Source organism: Microcebus murinus, unplaced genomic scaffold (assembly GCF_040939455.1).
Source record: "Microcebus murinus isolate Inina unplaced genomic scaffold, M.murinus_Inina_mat1.0 scaf036_hap2_Mmur4.0, whole genome shotgun sequence".
NCBI classification, from domain to species: Eukaryota; Metazoa; Chordata; class Mammalia; order Primates; family Cheirogaleidae; genus Microcebus; species Microcebus murinus.
The window spans coordinates 73,460-93,005 of NW_027438982.1; the positions used below are offsets into that span (position 1 = coordinate 73,460).

At 62.8% G+C, this 19,546-nt stretch overlaps 5 non-coding genes and 1 pseudogene across 5 annotated transcripts; all 6 read right to left on the reverse strand.

Annotated features, from left to right (window-relative positions):
* Positions 1 to 912: 912 nt before the first annotated feature.
* Positions 913 to 1,031, reverse strand: LOC142868646 (5S ribosomal RNA). Its single transcript, XR_012917591.1, has one exon. It is a non-coding gene; the product is annotated as a 5S ribosomal RNA (ribosomal RNA).
* Positions 1,032 to 4,570: 3,539 nt separating this feature from the next.
* On the reverse strand, positions 4,571 to 4,689 carry LOC142868647 (5S ribosomal RNA). The gene has a single exon (XR_012917592.1). It is a non-coding gene; the product is annotated as a 5S ribosomal RNA (ribosomal RNA).
* Positions 4,690 to 8,203: 3,514 nt separating this feature from the next.
* Positions 8,204 to 8,322, reverse strand: LOC142868648 (5S ribosomal RNA). The gene has a single exon (XR_012917593.1). It is a non-coding gene; the product is annotated as a 5S ribosomal RNA (ribosomal RNA).
* Positions 8,323 to 11,799: 3,477 nt separating this feature from the next.
* LOC142868691 (uncharacterized) lies at positions 11,800 to 11,918 on the reverse strand (annotated as a pseudogene).
* Positions 11,919 to 15,770: 3,852 nt separating this feature from the next.
* LOC142868649 (5S ribosomal RNA) lies at positions 15,771 to 15,889 on the reverse strand. The gene has a single exon (XR_012917594.1). It is a non-coding gene; the product is annotated as a 5S ribosomal RNA (ribosomal RNA).
* Positions 15,890 to 19,427: 3,538 nt separating this feature from the next.
* LOC142868650 (5S ribosomal RNA) lies at positions 19,428 to 19,546 on the reverse strand. Its single transcript, XR_012917595.1, has one exon. It is a non-coding gene; the product is annotated as a 5S ribosomal RNA (ribosomal RNA).

Genomic DNA, 19,546 nt, shown 5'->3' on the forward strand with positions numbered 1-19,546 from the left:
TCCTGGCCAGAGCTGGAACCCGTTCCAGTAAGCCAGGTAGCCCAAGAATGGACACACGAGCACCACGTGCTCGCGCTCACCAGCAAATGGGTACGAACCGATGGACACCTAAGTGGACACAGAGGAATCACCTTCATCGGGTGGGTGTCGGGCGGGTGGGGGGAGGGGATGGGCATACACCTCCATTAGGAACGGGGTGTGTGCGCACCGACTGGGGGATGGGCGCACTTGAGGCTCTGACCCGAGGGGGGAGGCTGGGAGAGGGCAACGTACCCGACCTTAACATTGGTACCCCCACAATACGCTGGAACAACATCAGAGGTTAATGAATAAGAACACAGGGGGGAGGGGGGCACGGGCAACACATGTCACCTTAATACTTGGACTCCCATCATCTGCTTGAAAAGAGAGAGAAAAGAAAATGCAATCATAGAGATAAGAGACACTTTTTAAACATAATGAATCCGAAGAGAAAAGTAAAAGGAGGCCTGTGGAGCAGGTCTGGGTGTGACTCCGGATCCCCCAACATCAGGTGCCACCACCAAAGATTCCTACGTGTAGCCCATAGAACCCCAAAAGCAACGGGACGAGTTCTGGTCACATACTCCCTCAAAATGACATCCTGGCCTTCTTCTGGAACTCCCTCCCCTCTCAGACTCTCAAGGTTTCCTCCAGCGTGTCGGTTCCCACAGAGCAGACCTTTGGTCTGAGACCTGACAGTCCAGAAGCCACGCATGCTGCCGCGTGACGGCGGTGTCGCGGCTTGGGACAAGAGGAGGCCCCACGGTGCGGGCTGGGGCGCCAGGCACCGCGGCGGGCGCTGAGGGTGGGGGTGACCCCCACCCCGGGCCGCCGACTCGCTCCCAGAAAGGGGACAGAACAAGAGGCAAAACAAAAAAAAAAAAAAGAAGAAGCCTACGGCACCCGGTATTCCCAGGCGGTCTCCCATCCAAGTACTAACCAGGCCCGACCCTGCTTAGCTTCCGAGACCAGACGAGATCGGGCGCGTTCAGGGTGGTGTGGCCCTAGACGGCGGAGGGCGCCCCTGCCCCGCTCAAGAAGCCGAGCCTCTCTGCGCTTCCCCGCCGCCTCCTCCCCCCGCCCCAGGCCCCGCGCCGGCGCTGACCCGCACCGGGCCGGGCCTGTTGAGTTCACCGGCCGGGTCCGGCGGGCTCCAAGGGACGGGGGTGACAGGCGGGGCGGGGCGGGCAGGGAGCGGCGGGCCGGGGTGGGGGGCTGTCTCTCTATATACACACACACACACACACACACTCACACTCACACTCACTCACTCACACTCACACAAGATGCGCCTCCACGGCTGGACTCGCCAAGGTGGAGACCTTCCAGCCCCCTTCCTCTCCTCGCCTGGCCCACCCCCAGCTCGTGGCCGCCGCCGCCGCCGCCGCCGCCGCCGCCGCCGCCGCCGCCGCCGATTGCGCACGCGCGGGTCGCCCGCCCTTTGACCCCAGGCAGGGGCCGCCATCCCCACAACCCCTTTCAGCTGCGCCCCCCACCCTGTGGGTGGGCTGCCGCCTATTCCCCCGGGCCCGGGCTGGGGCACAGCGCATGGGGGAGGGGAGCGAGTGTATGGGGCGTCTCTCTCTCTCTCTAGGGATGTGTCCCATGGGTGGGGTGGCGTGGTTTGTGGGGCGCTGAAGAAATCAGTCCCCTCCATCTCCTACCTCTGGAAAACGCCCAAGCCCTTGGAGAACTGCCGGCAACGCGACCGTGGGGGCCGGGACCCTCCTCTGGGTCCTCCTGTGGCCCAGTCCAAGGGGCCTGGGCCTGGCCGGGGCTGCATTGGACCCCGACCACCCTGGCGTGTGGACTCGCTAAAAATCGGCGATTAGATATTGGATTCCAGCTTCATTGAGGTCATTTCACTAATGAGTGCACCGGAAAGAGTTTCCTAATCCATCTGTGAGGGTGGCAACTGAAAGAGAATTTTAAAGCTGACAGAATAGGCGAGGAAAGGCATAGGAGATTTCCACACCCAGTAAGGAAGCCTTTCCCGAAATGGAAGAAAGAAACGAGCAAACAGAAACACCGGTAGCCCGCCAGGATCAGAGTCTGCCCCCGAGAGAAAGTACCCTGACCAGGTTCACCCGTGGGTGGGTGGCGAGCTAGCGGCATTCAGAAGAGCGAGGCCCGCAGTCTGTGCAGAAGACACCTGCACTCGGGTGTGTGTGGCGGCACGATTCACAAGCAGCTCCAGATGTTAAGCCAAGGAGAAGCCAGGGAGTTCCCAACGCCCCAGGTGTCCTCAGCCCACGACTGGCTGCTGGGGGAATGCGAAGCCCGGCTCCTTGTCTCAGAGCCCTTGTCTCAGAGCGGGACAACCAGGAGGTGTGACGTACACCCCGGGGTTCCCAGGAGGATCAGGCTGAAGCTGGGACTTGGCCTGAAAGTGTCCCCTCGCATGGCCACCCCCTTCCCCTTCCTGCTCCTCTACTCCTGGTGCCCCTCCATCCAGGGGCCAGACCTTAAAGAGTCACCCGCAAGAGAATCCTGGTCCCAAAGGAGCCTTCTGGGGGACCCGTGCTGAGAGAGGTTGTGGGCATGGCCCGCTGGGGCTCTGCCCGACCCAGGGCTGAGAGATGCAACCTCCCAGCTCTGGGTCCCTGCAGGGGAAGCGTTGGCAAGCACAGGGCCAGTCCTCCAAAGGCCCAGGTGCAGGGAGCCCAGGCCAAGCAGCCTGTGGAAGAAGCCACCCCGGGAACACGACTGCAGGCCACGGCCCTTCCCACCTCCTCCTCCTCCTCCTCCTGCTCCTCCACCCCCCCCCCGACCTCCCACCCCCCCACCCCACCCCCCGACATGGCGCAGGGCTCAGAGACACCTCAGACACTTGCTACCCAAAGTGCAAAGGGCATCAGTTGCTCCTCCAAACCCCCCCCCTGCCCAGCAGACCGCGTTGTCCAGCCAGCCCCCGGGCCTCCCTGGGGTGCCCAGCACAAAAGTGCAGACAACCACCGGACCCTCAATCTCAGTTTTCGGATGTTTTTGCCACTCTAAGGACCCGCAGGCCAGCTGGGCCTTCTGGCAGGACAGAGAGCCCCGGAATCCGACGTGGAGAGCTGGGTGTACGTCCCCACGAGGAGGCGGTCCCCACCTCCGCGGCTCTCCCCTTGCGGGGGGGAAAAGCAGCCACGGGGCCTCAGAGAAGACACCAGGCTGGGCGCCCGCCCCACAGTGGGGGCACGTCCCCCGCAGGCCACTTAGCGCCGGCCACCGGCCGGCGGACGGTTGGGTGGCGCGAGACGCTGCGGCCGCCCTGCTACCGGGTCCCTGGGAGGGCGTCCTGGAACCAGCGTCCACACCAAGCCCTTGGAAGGCCCAGGCGACGGAGGAGCCCCGTCAGGCAGGGGCCGAGGACGGTGACGGCCCGGGCGGGGAGGAGCGTGTCAGGCAGGGGCAGAGGACGGTGACAGGTGACAGGCCGGGCGGGAAGGAGTCAGTCAGGCAGGGACTGAGGAGGAGACGGGCTGGGTAAGGGTTAGGGTTAGAGTCAGGGCACAAGTCACAATCGCAAAGACCTGGAAGCGACCCGAGTGCCCATCGACCCACGAGTGCGTAAATGAAATGTGGCGCGTGGACACCACGGAGTGCTATTCAGCTAGGAGGAGCAGCGGTGAGAGGGCACCTCTCGTGGTTCTCCTGGCCAGAGCTGGAACCCGTTCCAGTAAGCCAGGTAGCCCAAGAATGGACACACGAGCACCACGTGCTCGCGCTCACCAGCAAATGGGTACGAACCGATGGACACCTAAGTGGACACAGAGGAATCACCTTCATCGGGTGGGTGTCGGGCGGGTGGGGGGAGGGGATGGGCATACACCTCCATTAGGAACGGGGTGTGTGCGCACCGACTGGGGGATGGGCGCACTTGAGGCTCTGACCCGAGGGGGGAGGCTGGGAGAGGGCAACGTACCCGACCTTAACATTGGTACCCCCACAATACGCTGGAACAACATCAGAGGTTAATGAATAAGAACACAGGGGGGAGGGGGGCACGGGCAACACATGTCACCTTAATACTTGGACTCCCATCATCTGCTTGAAAAGAGAGAGAAAAGAAAATGCAATCATAGAGATAAGAGACACTTTTTAAACATAATGAATCCGAAGAGAAAAGTAAAAGGAGGCCTGTGGAGCAGGTCTGGGTGTGACTCCGGATCCCCCAACATCAGGTGCCACCACCAAAGATTCCTACGTGTAGCCCATAGAACCCCAAAAGCAATGGGACGAGTTCTGGTCACATACTCCCTCAAAATGACATCCTGGCCTTCTTCTGGAACTCCCTCCCCTCTCAGACTCTCAAGGTTTCCTCCAGCGTGTCGGTTCCCACAGAGCAGACCTTTGGTCTGAGACCTGACAGTCCAGAAGCCACGCATGCTGCCGCGTGACGGCGGTGTCGCGGCTTGGGACAAGAGGAGGCCCCACGGTGCGGGCTGGGGCGCCAGGCACCGCGGCGGGCGCTGAGGGTGGGGGTGACCCCCACCCCGGGCCGCCGACTCGCTCCCAGAAAGGGGACAGAACAAGAGGCAAAACAAAAAAAAAAAAAAGAAGAAGCCTACGGCACCCGGTATTCCCAGGCGGTCTCCCATCCAAGTACTAACCAGGCCCGACCCTGCTTAGCTTCCGAGACCAGACGAGATCGGGCGCGTTCAGGGTGGTGTGGCCCTAGACGGCGGAGGGCGCCCCTGCCCCGCTCAAGAAGCCGAGCCTCTCTGCGCTTCCCCGCCGCCTCCTCCCCCCGCCCCAGGCCCCGCGCCGGCGCTGACCCGCACCGGGCCGGGCCTGTTGAGTTCACCGGCCGGGTCCGGCGGGCTCCGAGGGACGGGGGTGACAGGCGGGGCGGGGCGGGCAGGGAGCGGCGGGCCGGGGTGGGGGGCTGTCTCTCTATATACACACACACACACACACACACACACACTCACACTCACACAAGATGCGCCTCCACGGCTGGACTCGCCAAGGTGGAGACCTTCCAGCCCCCTTCCTCTCCTCGCCTGGCCCACCCCCAGCTCGTGGCCGCCGCCTCCGCCGCCGCCGCCGCCGCCGCCGCCGATTGCGCACGCGCGGGTCGCCGGCCCTTTGACCCCAGGCAGGGGCCGCCATCCCCACAACCCCTTTCAGCTGCGCCCCCCACCCTGTGGGTGGGCTGCCGCCTATTCCCCCGGGCCCGGGCTGGGGCACAGCGCATGGGGGAGGGGAGCGAGTGTATGGGGCGTCTCTCTCTCTCTCTAGGGATGTGTCCCATGGGTGGGGTGGCGTGGTTTGTGGGGCGCTGAAGAAATCAGTCCCCTCCATCTCCTACCTCTGGAAAACGCCCAAGCCCTTGGAGAACTGCCGGCAACGCGACCGTGGGGGCCGGGAACCTCCTCTGGGTCCTCCTGTGGCCCAGTCCAAGGGGCCTGGGCCTGGCCGGGGCTGCATTAGACCCCGACCACCCTGGCGTGTGGACTCGCTAAAAATCGGCGATTAGATATTGGATTCCAGCTTCATTGAGGTCATTTCACTAATGAGTGCACCGGAAAGAGTTTCCTAATCCATCTGTGAGGGTGGCAACTGAAAGAGAATTTTAAAGCTGACAGAATAGGCGAGGAAAGGCATAGGAGATTTCCACACCCAGTAAGGAAGCCTTTCCCGAAATGGAAGAAAGAAACGAGCAAACAGAAACACCGGTAGCCCGCCAGGATGAGAGTCTGCCCCCGAGAGAAAGTACCCTGACCAGGTTCACCCGTGGGTGGGTGGCGAGCTAGCGGCATTCAGAAGAGCGAGGCCCGCAGTCTGTGCAGAAGACACCTGCACTCGGGTGTGTGTGGCGGCACGATTCACAAGCAGCTCCAGATGTTAAGCCAAGGAGAAGCCAGGGAGTTCCCAACGCCCCAGGTGTCCTCAGCCCACGACTGGCTGCTGGGGGAATGCGAAGCCCGGCTCCTTGTCTCAGAGCCCTTGTCTCAGAGCGGGACAACCAGGAGGTGTGACGTACACCCCGGGGTTCCCAGGAGGATCAGGCTGAAGCTGGGACTTGGCCTGAAAGTGTCCCCTCGCATGGCCACCCCCTTCCCCTTCCTGCTCCTCTACTCCTGGTGCCCCTCCATCCAGGGGCCAGACCTTAAAGAGTCACCCGCAAGAGAATCCTGGTCCCAAAGGAGCCTTCTGGGGGACCCGTGCTGAGAGAGGTTGTGGGCATGGCCCGCTGGGGCTCTGCCCGACCCAGGGCTGAGAGATGCAACCTCCCAGCTCTGGGTCCCTGCAGGGGAAGCGTTGGCAAGCACAGGGCCAGTCCTCCAAAGGCCCAGGTGCAGGGAGCCCAGGCCAAGCAGCCTGTGGAAGAAGCCACCCCGGGAACACGACTGCAGGCCACGGCCCTTCCCACCTCCTCCTCCTCCTCCTCCTGCTCCTCCACACCCCCCCGACCTCCCACCCCCCCACCCCACCCCCCGACATGGCGCAGGGCTCAGAGACACCTCAGACACTTGCTACCCAAAGTGCAAAGGGCATCAGTTGCTCCTCCAAACCACCCCCCTGCCCAGCAGACCGCGTTGTCCAGCCAGCCCCCGGGCCTCCCTGGGGTGCCCAGCACAAAAGTGCAGACAACCACCGGACCCTCAATCTCAGTTTTCGGATGTTTTTGCCACTCTAAGGACCCGCAGGCCAGCTGGGCCTTCTGGCAGGACAGAGAGCCCCGGAATCCGACGTGGAGAGCTGGGTGTACGTCCCCACGAGGAGGCGGTCCCCACCTCCGCGGCTCTCCCCTTGCGGGGGGGAAAAGCAGCCACGGGGCCTCAGAGAAGACACCAGGCTGGGCGCCCGCCCCACAGTGGGGGCACGTCCCCCGCAGGCCACTTAGCGCCGGCCACCGGCCGGCGGACGGTTGGGTGGCGCGAGACGCTGCGGCCGCCCTGCTACCGGGTCCCTGGGAGGGCGTCCTGGAACCAGCGTCCACACCAAGCCCTTGGAAGGCCCAGGCGACGGAGGAGCCCCGTCAGGCAGGGGCCGAGGACGGTGACGGCCCGGGCGGGGAGGAGCGTGTCAGGCAGGGGCAGAGGACGGTGACAGGTGACAGGCCGGGCGGGAAGGAGTCAGTCAGGCAGGGACTGAGGAGGAGACGGGCTGGGTAAGGGTTAGGGTTAGAGTCAGGGCACAAGTCACAATCGCAAAGACCTGGAAGCGACCCGAGTGCCCATCGACCCACGAGTGCGTAAATGAAATGTGGCGCGTGGACACCACGGAGTGCTATTCAGCTAGGAGGAGCAGCGGTGAGAGGGCACCTCTCGTGGTTCTCCTGGCCAGAGCTGGAACCCGTTCCAGTAAGCCAGGTAGCCCAAGAATGGACACACGAGCACCACGTGCTCGCGCTCACCAGCAAATGGGTACGAACCGATGGACACCTAAGTGGACACAGAGGAATCACCTTCATCGGGTGGGTGTCGGGCGGGTGGGGGGAGGGGATGGGCATACACCTCCATTAGGAACGGGTGTGTGCGCACCGACTGGGGGATGGGCGCACTTGAGGCTCTGACCCGAGGGGGGAGGCTGGGAGAGGGCAACGTACCCGACCTTAACATTGGTACCCCCACAATACGCTGGAACAACATCAGAGGTTAATGAATAAGAACACAGGGGGGAGGGGGGCACGGGCAACACATGTCACCTTAATACTTGGACTCCCATCATCTGCTTGAAAAGAGAGAGAAAAGAAAATGCAATCATAGAGATAAGAGACACTTTTTAAACATAATGAATCCGAAGAGAAAAGTAAAAGGAGGCCTGTGGAGCAGGTCTGGGTGTGACTCCGGATCCCCCAACATCAGGTGCCACCACCAAAGATTCCTACGTGTAGCCCATAGAACCCCAAAAGCAATGGGACGAGTTCTGGTCACATACTCCCTCAAAATGACATCCTGGCCTTCTTCTGGAACTCCCTCCCCTCTCAGACTCTCAAGGTTTCCTCCAGCGTGTCGGTTCCCACAGAGCAGACCTTTGGTCTGAGACCTGACAGTCCAGAAGCCACGCATGCTGCCGCGTGACGGCGGTGTCGCGGCTTGGGACAAGAGGAGGCCCCACGGTGCGGGCTGGGGCGCCAGGCACCGCGGCGGGCGCTGAGGGTGGGGGTGACCCCCACCCCGGGCCGCCGACTCGCTCCCAGAAAGGGGACAGAACAAGAGGCAAAACAAAAAAAAAAAAAAGAAGAAGCCTACGGCACCCGGTATTCCCAGGCGGTCTCCCATCCAAGTACTAACCAGGCCCGACCCTGCTTAGCTTCCGAGACCAGACGAGATCGGGCGCGTTCAGGGTGGTGTGGCCCTAGACGGCGGAGGGCGCCCCTGCCCCGCTCAAGAAGCCGAGCCTCTCTGCGCTTCCCCGCCGCCTCCTCCCCCCGCCCAAGGCCCCGCGCCGGCGCTGACCCGCACCGGGCCGGGCCTGTTGAGTTCACCGGCCGGGTCCGGCGGGCTCCGAGGGACGGGGGTGACAGCGGGGCGGGGCGGGGCGGGGCGGGCAGGGAGCGGCGGGCCGGGGTGGGGGGCTGTCTCTCTATACACACACACACACACACACACACACACACACTCACACTCACACAAGATGCGCCTCCACGGCTGGACTCGCCAAGGTGGAGACCTTCCAGCCCCCTTCCTCTCCTCGCCTGGCCCACCCCCAGCTCGTGGCCGCCGCCGCCGATTGCGCACGCGCGGGTCGCCTGCCCTTTGACCCCAGGCAGGGGCCGCCCTCCCCGACAACCCCTTTCAGCTGCACCCCCCACCCTGTGGGTGGGCTGCCGCCTATTCCCCCGGGCCCGGGCTGGGGCACAGCGCATGGGGGAGGGGAGCGAGTGTATGGGGCGTCTCTCTCTCTCTCTAGGGATGTGTCCCATGGGTGGGGTGGCGTGGTTTGTGGGGCGCTGAAGAAATCAGTCCCCTCCATCTCCTACCTCTGGAAAACGCCCAAGCCCTTGGAGAACTGCCGGCAACGCGACCGTGGGGGCCGGGACCCTCCTCTGTGTCCTCCTGTGGCCCAGTCCAAGGGGCCTGGGCCTGGCCGGGGCTGCATTGGACCCCGACCACCCTGGCGTGTGGACTCGCTAAAAATCGGCGATTAGATATTGGATTCCAGCTTCATTGAGGTCATTTCACTAATGAGTGCACCGGAAAGAGTTTCCTAATCCATCTGTGAGGGTGGCAACTGAAAGAGAATTTTAAAGCTGACAGAATAGGCGAGGAAAGGCATAGGAGATTTCCACACCCAGTAAGGAAGCCTTTCCCGAAATGGAAGAAAGAAACGAGCAAACAGAGACACCGGTAGCCCACCAGGATCAGAGTCTGCCCCCGAGAGAAAGTACCCTGACCAGGTTCACCCGTGGGTGGGTGGCGAGCTAGCGGCATTCAGAAGAGCGAGGCCCGCAGTCTGTGCAGGAGACACCTGCACTCGGGTGTGTGCGGCGGCACGATTCACAAGCAGCTCCAGATGTTAAGCCAAGGAGAAGCCAGGGAGTTCCCAACGCCCCAGGTGTCCTCAGCCCACGACTGGCTGCTGGGGGAATGCGAAGCCCGGCTCCTTGTCTCAGAGCGGGAAACCAGGAGGTGTGACGTACACCCCGGGGTTCCCAGGAGGATCAGGCTGAAGCTGGGACTTCCCCTGAAAGTGTCTCCTCGCATGGCCACCCCCTTCCCCTTCCTGCTCCTCTACTCCTGGTGCCCCTCCATCCAAGGGCCAGACCTTAAAGAGTCACCCGCAAGAGAATCCTGGTCCCAAAGGAGCCTTCTGGGGGACCCGTGCTGAGAGAGGTTGTGGGCATGGCCTGCTGGGGCTCTGCCCCACCCAGGGCTGAGAGATGCAACCTCCCAGCTCTGGGTCCCTGCAGGGGAAGCGTTGGCAAGCACAGGGCCAGTCCTCCAAAGGCCCAGGTGCAGGGAGCCCAGGCCAAGCAGCCTGTGGAAGAAGCCACCCCGGGAACACGACTGCAGGCCACGGCCCTTCCCACCTCCTCCTCCTCCTCCTCCTGCTCCTCCACCCCCCCGAACTCCCACCCCCCCCAGACATGGCGCAGGGCTCAGAGACACCTCAGACACTTGCTACCCAAAGTGCAAAGGGCATCAGTTGCTCCTCCAAACCCCCCCCCCTGCCCAGCAGACCACGTTGTCCAGCCAGCCCCCGGGCCTCCCTGGGGTGCCCAGCACAAAAGTGCAGACAACCACCGGACCCTCAATCTCAGTTTTCGGATGTTTTTGCCACTCTAAGGACCCGCAGGCCAGCTGGGCCTTCTGGCAGGACAGAGAGCCCCGGAATCCGACGTGGAGAGCTGGGTGTACGTCCCCACGAGGAGGCGGTCCCCACCTCCGCGGCTCTCCCCTTGCGGGGGGGAAAAGCAGCCACGGGGCCTCAGAGAAGACACCAGGCTGGGCTCCCGCCCCACAGTGGGGGCACGTCCCCCGCAGGCCACTTAGCGACGGCCAACGGCCGGCGGACGGTTGGGTGGCGCGAGACGCTGCGGCCGCCCTGCTACCGGGTTCCTGGGAGGGCGTCCTGGAACCAGCGTCCACACCAAGCCCTTGGAAGGCCCAGGCGACGGAGGAGCCCCGTCAGGCAGGGGCCGAGGACGGTGACGGCCCGGGCGGGGAGGAGCGTGTCAGGCAGGGGCAGAGGACGGTGACAGGTGACAGGCCGGGCGGGAAGGAGTCAGTCAGGCAGGGGCCGAGGAGGAGACGGGCTGGGTAAGGGTTAGGGTTAGAGTCAGGGCACAAGTCACAATCGCAAAGACCTGGAAGCGACCCGAGTGCCCATCGACCCACGAGTGCGTAAATGAAATGTGGCGCGTGGACACCACGGAGTGCTATTCAGCTAGGAGGAGCAGCGGTGAGAGGGCACCTCTCGTGGTTCTCCTGGCCAGAGCTGGAACCCGTTCCAGTAAGCCAGGTAGCCCAAGAATGGACACACGAGCACCACGTGCTCGCGCTCACCAGCAAATGGGTACGAACCGATGGACACCTAAGTGGACACAGAGGAATCACCTTCATCGGGTGGGTGTCGGGCGGGTGGGGGGAGGGGATGGGCATACACCTCCATTAGGAACGGGGTGGGTGCGCACCGACTGGGGGATGGGCGCACTTGAGGCTCTGACCCGAGGGGGGAGGCTGGGAGAGGGCAACGTACCCGACCTTAACATTGGTACCCCCACAATACGCTGGAACAACATCAGAGGTTAATGAATAAGAACACAGGGGGGAGGGGGGCACGGGCAACACATGTCACCTTAATACTTGGACTCCCATCATCTGCTTGAAAAGAGAGAGAAAAGAAAATGCAATCATAGAGATAAGAGACACTTTTTAAAAATAATGAATCCGAAGAGAAAAGTAAAAGGAGGCCTGTGGAGCAGGTCTGGGTGTGACTCCGGATCCCCCAACATCAGGTGCCACCACCAAAGATTCCTACGTGTAGCCCATAGAACCCCAAAAGCAACGGGACGAGTTCTGGTCACATACTCCCTCAAAATGACATCCTGGCCTTCTTCTGGAACTCCCTCCCCTCTCAGACTCTCAAGGTTTCCTCCAGCGTGTCGGTTCCCACAGAGCAGACCTTTGGTCTGAGACCTGACAGTCCAGAAGCCACGCATGCTGCCGCGTGACGGCGGTGTCGCGGCTTGGGACAAGAGGAGGCCCCACGGTGCGGGCTGGGGCGCCAGGCACCGCGGCGGGCGCTGAGGGTGGGGGTGACCCCCACCCCGGGCCGCCGACTCGCTCCCAGAAAGGGGACAGAACAAGAGGCAAAACAAAAAAAAAAAAAAGAAGAAGCCTACGGCACCCGGTATTCCCAGGTATTCCCAGGCGGTCTCCCATCCAAGTACTAACCAGGCCCGACCCTGCTTAGCTTCCGAGATCGGGCGCGTTCAGGGTGGTGTGGCCCTAGACGGCGGAGGGCGCCCCTGCCCCGCTCAAGAAGCCGAGCCTCTTGCTCGAGGTCGGGAGTTCGAAACCAGCCTGAGCAAGAGCGAGACCCCGTCTCTACTATAAATAGAAAGAAACTAATTGGCCAACTAATATATATAGAAAAAATTAGCCGGGCATGGTGGCTCATGCCTGTAGTCCCAGCTACTTGGGAGGCTGAGACAGAAGGATTGCTTGAGCCCAGGAGTTTGAGGTTGCTGTGAGCTAGGCTGATGCCATGGCACTCACTCTAGCCTAGGCAACAAAGCAAGACTCTGTCTCAAAAAAAAAAAAAAAAAAAAAAAAAAAGAAGACGAGCCTCTCTGCGCTTCCCCGCCGCCTCCTCCCCCCGCCCCAGGCCCCGCGCCGGCGCTGACCCGCACCGGGCCGGGCCTGTTGAGTTCACCGGCCGGGTCCGGCGGGCTCCGAGGGACGGGGGTGACAGGCGGGGCGGGGCGGGCAGGGAGCGGCGGGCCGGGGTGGGGGGCTGTCTCTCTATACACACACACACACACACACACACACACACACACTCACACTCACACTCACTCACTCACACTCACACAAGATGCGCCTCCACGGCTGGACTCGCCAAGGTGGAGACCTTCCAGCACCCTTCCTCTCCTCGCCTGGCCCACCCCCAGCTCGTGGCCGCCGCTGCTGCCGCCGCCGCCGCCGCCGCCGCCGCCGCCGCCGCCGATTGCGCACGCGCGGGTCGCCCGCCCTTTGACCCCAGGCAGGGTCCGCCATCCCCGACAACCCCTTTCAGCTGCGCCCCCCACCCTGTGGTTGGGCTGCCGCCTATTCCCCCGGGCCCGGGCTGGGGCACAGCAGCGCATGGGGGAGGGGAGCGAGTGTATGGGGCGTCTCTCTCTCTCTCTAGGGATGTGTCCCATGGGTGGGGTGGCGTGGTTTGTGGGGCGCTGAAGAAATCAGTCCCCTCCATCTCCTACCTCTGGAAAACGCCCAAGCCCTTGGAGAACTGCCGGCAACGCGACCGTGGGGGCCGGGAACCTCCTCTGGGTCCTCCTGTGGCCCAGTCCAAGGGGCCTGGGCCTGGCCGGGGCTGCATTAGACCCCGACCACCCTGGCGTGTGGACTCGCTAAAAATCGGCGATTAGATATTGGATTCCAGCTTCATTGAGGTCATTTCACTAATGAGTGCACCGGAAAGAGTTTCCTAATCCATCTGTGAGGGTGGCAACTGAAAGAGAATTTTAAAGCTGACAGAATAGGCGAGGAAAGGCATAGGAGATTTCCACACCCAGTAAGGAAGCCTTTCCCGAAATGGAAGAAAGAAACGAGCAAACAGAAACACCGGTAGCCCGCCAGGATCAGAGTCTGCCCCCGAGAGAAAGTACCCTGACCAGGTTCACCCGTGGGTGGGTGGCGAGCTAGCGGCATTCAGAAGAGCGAGGCCCGCAGTCTGTGCAGAAGACACCTGCACTCGGGTGTGTGTGGCGGCACGATTCACAAGCAGCTCCAGATGTTAAGCCAAGGAGAAGCCAGGGAGTTCCCAACGCCCCAGGTGTCCTCAGCCCACGACTGGCTGCTGGGGGAATGCGAAGCCCGGCTCCTTGTCTCAGAGCCCTTGTCTCAGAGCGGGACAACCAGGAGGTGTGACGTACACCCCGGGGTTCCCAGGAGGATCAGGCTGAAGCTGGGACTTGGCCTGAAAGTGTCCCCTCGCATGGCCACCCCCTTCCCCTTCCTGCTCCTCTACTCCTGGTGCCCCTCCATCCAGGGGCCAGACCTTAAAGAGTCACCCGCAAGAGAATCCTGGTCCCAAAGGAGCCTACTGGGGGACCCATGCTGAGAGAGGTTGTGGGCATGGCCCGCTGGGGCTCTGCCCGACCCAGGGCTGAGAGATGCAACCTCCCAGCTCTGGGTCCCTGCAGGGGAAGCGTTGGCAAGCACAGGGCCAGTCCTCCAAAGGCCCAGGTGCAGGGAGCCCAGGCCAAGCAGCCTGTGGAAGAAGCCACCCCGGGAACACGACTGCAGGCCACGGCCCTTCCCACCTCCTCCTCCTCCTCCTCCTGCTCCTCCACACCCCCCGACCTCCCACCCCCCCACCCCACCCCCCGACATGGCGCAGGGCTCAGAGACACCTCAGACACTTGCTACCCAAAGTGCAAAGGGCATCAGTTGCTCCTCCAAACCCCCCCCCCTGCCCAGCAGACCGCGTTGTCCAGCCAGCCCCCGGGCCTCCCTGGGGTGCCCAGCACAAAAGTGCAGACAACCACCGGACCCTCAATCTCAGTTTTCGGATGTTTTTGCCACTCTAAGGACCCGCAGGCCAGCTGGGCCTTCTGGCAGGACAGAGAGCCCCGGAATCCGACGTGGAGAGCTGGGTGTACGTCCCCACGAGGAGGCGGTCCCCACCTCCGCGGCTCTCCCCTTGCGGGGGGGAAAAGCAGCCACGGGGCCTCAGAGAAGACACCAGGCTGGGCGCCCGCCCCACAGTGGGGGCACGTCCCCCGCAGGCCACTTAGCGCCGGCCGCCGGCCGGCGGACGGTTGGGTGGCGCGAGACGCTGCGGCCGCCCTGCTACCGGGTTCCTGGGAGGGCGTCCTGGAACCAGCGTCCACACCAAGCCCTTGGAAGGCCCAGGCGACGGAGGAGCCCCGTCAGGCAGTGGCCGAGGACGGTGACGGCCCGGGCGGGGAGGAGCGTGTCAGGCAGGGGCAGAGGACGGTGACAGGTGACAGGCCGGGCGGGAAGGAGTCAGTCAGGCAGGGGCCGAGGAGGAGACGGGCTGGGTAAGGGTTAGGGTTAGAGTCAGGGCACAAGTCACAATCGCAAAGACCTGGAAGCGACCCGAGTGCCCATCGACCCACGAGTGCGTAAATGAAATGTGGCGCGTGGACACCATGGAGTGCTATTCAGCTAGGAGGAGCAGCGGTGAGAGGGCACCTCTCGTGGTTCTCCTGGCCAGAGCTGGAACCCGTTCCAGTAAGCCAGGTAGCCCAAGAATGGACACACGAGCACCACGTGCTCGCGCTCACCAGCAAATGGGTACGAACCGATGGACACCTAAGTGGACACAGAGGAATCACCTTCATCGGGTGGGTGTCGGGCGGGTGGGGGGAGGGGATGGGCATACACCTCCATTAGGAACGGGGTGTGTGCGCACCGACTGGGGGATGGGCGCACTTGAGGCTCTGACCCGAGGGGGGAGGCTGGGAGAGGGCAACGTACCCGACCTTAACATTGGTACCCCCACAATACGCTGGAACAACATCAGAGGTTAATGAATAAGAACACAGGGGGGAGGGGGGCACGGGCAACACATGTCACCTTAATACTTGGACTCCCATCATCTGCTTGAAAAGAGAGAGAAAAGAAAATGCAATCATAGAGATAAGAGACACTTTTTAAACATAATGAATCCGAAGAGAAAAGTAAAAGGAGGCCTGTGGAGCAGGTCTGGGTGTGACTCCGGATCCCCCAACATCAGGTGCCACCACCAAAGATTCCTACGTGTAGCCCATAGAACCCCAAAAGCAACGGGACGAGTTCTGGTCACATACTCCCTCAAAATGACATCCTGGCCTTCTTCTGGAACTCCCTCCCCTCTCAGACTCTCAAGGTTTCCTCCAGCGTGTCGGTTCCCACAGAGCAGACCTTTGGTCTGAGACCTGACAGTCCAGAAGCCACGCATGCTGCCGCGTGACGGCGGTGTCGCGGCTTGGGACAAGAGGAGGCCCCACGGTGCGGGCTGGGGCGCCAGGCACCGCGGCGGGCGCTGAGGGTGGGGGTGACCCCCACCCCGGGCCGCCGACTCGCTCCCAGAAAGGGGACAGAACAAGAGGCAAAACAAAAAAAAAAAAAAGAAGAAGCCTACGGCACCCGGTATTCCCAGGCGGTCTCCCATCCAAGTACTAACCAGGCCCGACCCTGCTTAGCTTCCGAGACCAGACGAGATCGGGCGCGTTCAGGGTGGTGTGGCCCTAGACGGCGGAGGGCGCCCCTGCCCCGCTCAAGAAGCCGAGCCTCTCTGCGCTTCCCCGCCGCCTCCTCCCCCCGCCCCAGGCCCCGCGCCGGCGCTGACCCGCACCGGGCCGGGCCTGTTGAGTTCACCGGCCGGGTCCGGCGGGCTCCAAGGGACGGGGGTGACAGGCGGGGCGGGGCGGGCAGGGAGCGGCGGGCCGGGGTGGGGGGCTGTCTCTCTATATACACACACACACACACACACACTCACACTCACACTCACTCACTCACACTCACACAAGATGCGCCTCCACGGCTGGACTCGCCAAGGTGGAGACCTTCCAGCCCCCTTCCTCTCCTCGCCTGGCCCACCCCCAGCTCGTGGCCGCCGCCGCCGCCGCCGCCGCCGCCGCCGCCGCCGCCGCCGCCGATTGCGCACGCGCGGGTCGCCCGCCCTTTGACCCCAGGCAGGGGCCGCCATCCCCACAACCCCTTTCAGCTGCGCCCCCCACCCTGTGGGTGGGCTGCCGCCTATTCCCCCGGGCCCGGGCTGGGGCACAGCGCATGGGGGAGGGGAGCGAGTGTATGGGGCGTCTCTCTCTCTCTCTAGGGATGTGTCCCATGGGTGGGGTGGCGTGGTTTGTGGGGCGCTGAAGAAATCAGTCCCCTCCATCTCCTACCTCTGGAAAACGCCCAAGCCCTTGGAGAACTGCCGGCAACGCGACCGTGGGGGCCGGGACCCTCCTCTGGGTCCTCCTGTGGCCCAGTCCAAGGGGCCTGGGCCTGGCCGGGGCTGCATTGGACCCCGACCACCCTGGCGTGTGGACTCGCTAAAAATCGGCGATTAGATATTGGATTCCAGCTTCATTGAGGTCATTTCACTAATGAGTGCACCGGAAAGAGTTTCCTAATCCATCTGTGAGGGTGGCAACTGAAAGAGAATTTTAAAGCTGACAGAATAGGCGAGGAAAGGCATAGGAGATTTCCACACCCAGTAAGGAAGCCTTTCCCGAAATGGAAGAAAGAAACGAGCAAACAGAAACACCGGTAGCCCGCCAGGATCAGAGTCTGCCCCCGAGAGAAAGTACCCTGACCAGGTTCACCCGTGGGTGGGTGGCGAGCTAGCGGCATTCAGAAGAGCGAGGCCCGCAGTCTGTGCAGAAGACACCTGCACTCGGGTGTGTGTGGCGGCACGATTCACAAGCAGCTCCAGATGTTAAGCCAAGGAGAAGCCAGGGAGTTCCCAACGCCCCAGGTGTCCTCAGCCCACGACTGGCTGCTGGGGGAATGCGAAGCCCGGCTCCTTGTCTCAGAGCCCTTGTCTCAGAGCGGGACAACCAGGAGGTGTGACGTACACCCCGGGGTTCCCAGGAGGATCAGGCTGAAGCTGGGACTTGGCCTGAAAGTGTCCCCTCGCATGGCCACCCCCTTCCCCTTCCTGCTCCTCTACTCCTGGTGCCCCTCCATCCAGGGGCCAGACCTTAAAGAGTCACCCGCAAGAGAATCCTGGTCCCAAAGGAGCCTTCTGGGGGACCCGTGCTGAGAGAGGTTGTGGGCATGGCCCGCTGGGGCTCTGCCCGACCCAGGGCTGAGAGATGCAACCTCCCAGCTCTGGGTCCCTGCAGGGGAAGCGTTGGCAAGCACAGGGCCAGTCCTCCAAAGGCCCAGGTGCAGGGAGCCCAGGCCAAGCAGCCTGTGGAAGAAGCCACCCCGGGAACACGACTGCAGGCCACGGCCCTTCCCACCTCCTCCTCCTCCTCCTCCTGCTCCTCCACCCCCCCCCGACCTCCCACCCCCCCACCCCACCCCCCGACATGGCGCAGGGCTCAGAGACACCTCAGACACTTGCTACCCAAAGTGCAAAGGGCATCAGTTGCTCCTCCAAACCCCCCCCCTGCCCAGCAGACCGCGTTGTCCAGCCAGCCCCCGGGCCTCCCTGGGGTGCCCAGCACAAAAGTGCAGACAACCACCGGACCCTCAATCTCAGTTTTCGGATGTTTTTGCCACTCTAAGGACCCGCAGGCCAGCTGGGCCTTCTGGCAGGACAGAGAGCCCCGGAATCCGACGTGGAGAGCTGGGTGTACGTCCCCACGAGGAGGCGGTCCCCACCTCCGCGGCTCTCCCCTTGCGGGGGGGAAAAGCAGCCACGGGGCCTCAGAGAAGACACCAGGCTGGGCGCCCGCCCCACAGTGGGGGCACGTCCCCCGCAGGCCACTTAGCGCCGGCCACCGGCCGGCGGACGGTTGGGTGGCGCGAGACGCTGCGGCCGCCCTGCTACCGGGTCCCTGGGAGGGCGTCCTGGAACCAGCGTCCACACCAAGCCCTTGGAAGGCCCAGGCGACGGAGGAGCCCCGTCAGGCAGGGGCCGAGGACGGTGACGGCCCGGGCGGGGAGGAGCGTGTCAGGCAGGGGCAGAGGACGGTGACAGGTGACAGGCCGGGCGGGAAGGAGTCAGTCAGGCAGGGACTGAGGAGGAGACGGGCTGGGTAAGGGTTAGGGTTAGAGTCAGGGCACAAGTCACAATCGCAAAGACCTGGAAGCGACCCGAGTGCCCATCGACCCACGAGTGCGTAAATGAAATGTGGCGCGTGGACACCACGGAGTGCTATTCAGCTAGGAGGAGCAGCGGTGAGAGGGCACCTCTCGTGGTTCTCCTGGCCAGAGCTGGAACCCGTTCCAGTAAGCCAGGTAGCCCAAGAATGGACACACGAGCACCACGTGCTCGCGCTCACCAGCAAATGGGTACGAACCGATGGACACCTAAGTGGACACAGAGGAATCACCTTCATCGGGTGGGTGTCGGGCGGGTGGGGGGAGGGGATGGGCATACACCTCCATTAGGAACGGGGTGTGTGCGCACCGACTGGGGGATGGGCGCACTTGAGGCTCTGACCCGAGGGGGGAGGCTGGGAGAGGGCAACGTACCCGACCTTAACATTGGTACCCCCACAATACGCTGGAACAACATCAGAGGTTAATGAATAAGAACACAGGGGGGAGGGGGGCACGGGCAACACATGTCACCTTAATACTTGGACTCCCATCATCTGCTTGAAAAGAGAGAGAAAAGAAAATGCAATCATAGAGATAAGAGACACTTTTTAAACATAATGAATCCGAAGAGAAAAGTAAAAGGAGGCCTGTGGAGCAGGTCTGGGTGTGACTCCGGATCCCCCAACATCAGGTGCCACCACCAAAGATTCCTACGTGTAGCCCATAGAACCCCAAAAGCAATGGGACGAGTTCTGGTCACATACTCCCTCAAAATGACATCCTGGCCTTCTTCTGGAACTCCCTCCCCTCTCAGACTCTCAAGGTTTCCTCCAGCGTGTCGGTTCCCACAGAGCAGACCTTTGGTCTGAGACCTGACAGTCCAGAAGCCACGCATGCTGCCGCGTGACGGCGGTGTCGCGGCTTGGGACAAGAGGAGGCCCCACGGTGCGGGCTGGGGCGCCAGGCACCGCGGCGGGCGCTGAGGGTGGGGGTGACCCCCACCCCGGGCCGCCGACTCGCTCCCAGAAAGGGGACAGAACAAGAGGCAAAACAAAAAAAAAAAAAAGAAGAAGCCTACGGCACCCGGTATTCCCAGGCGGTCTCCCATCCAAGTACTAACCAGGCCCGACCCTGCTTAGCTTCCGAGACCAGACGAGATCGGGCGCGTTCAGGGTGGTGTGGCCCTAGAC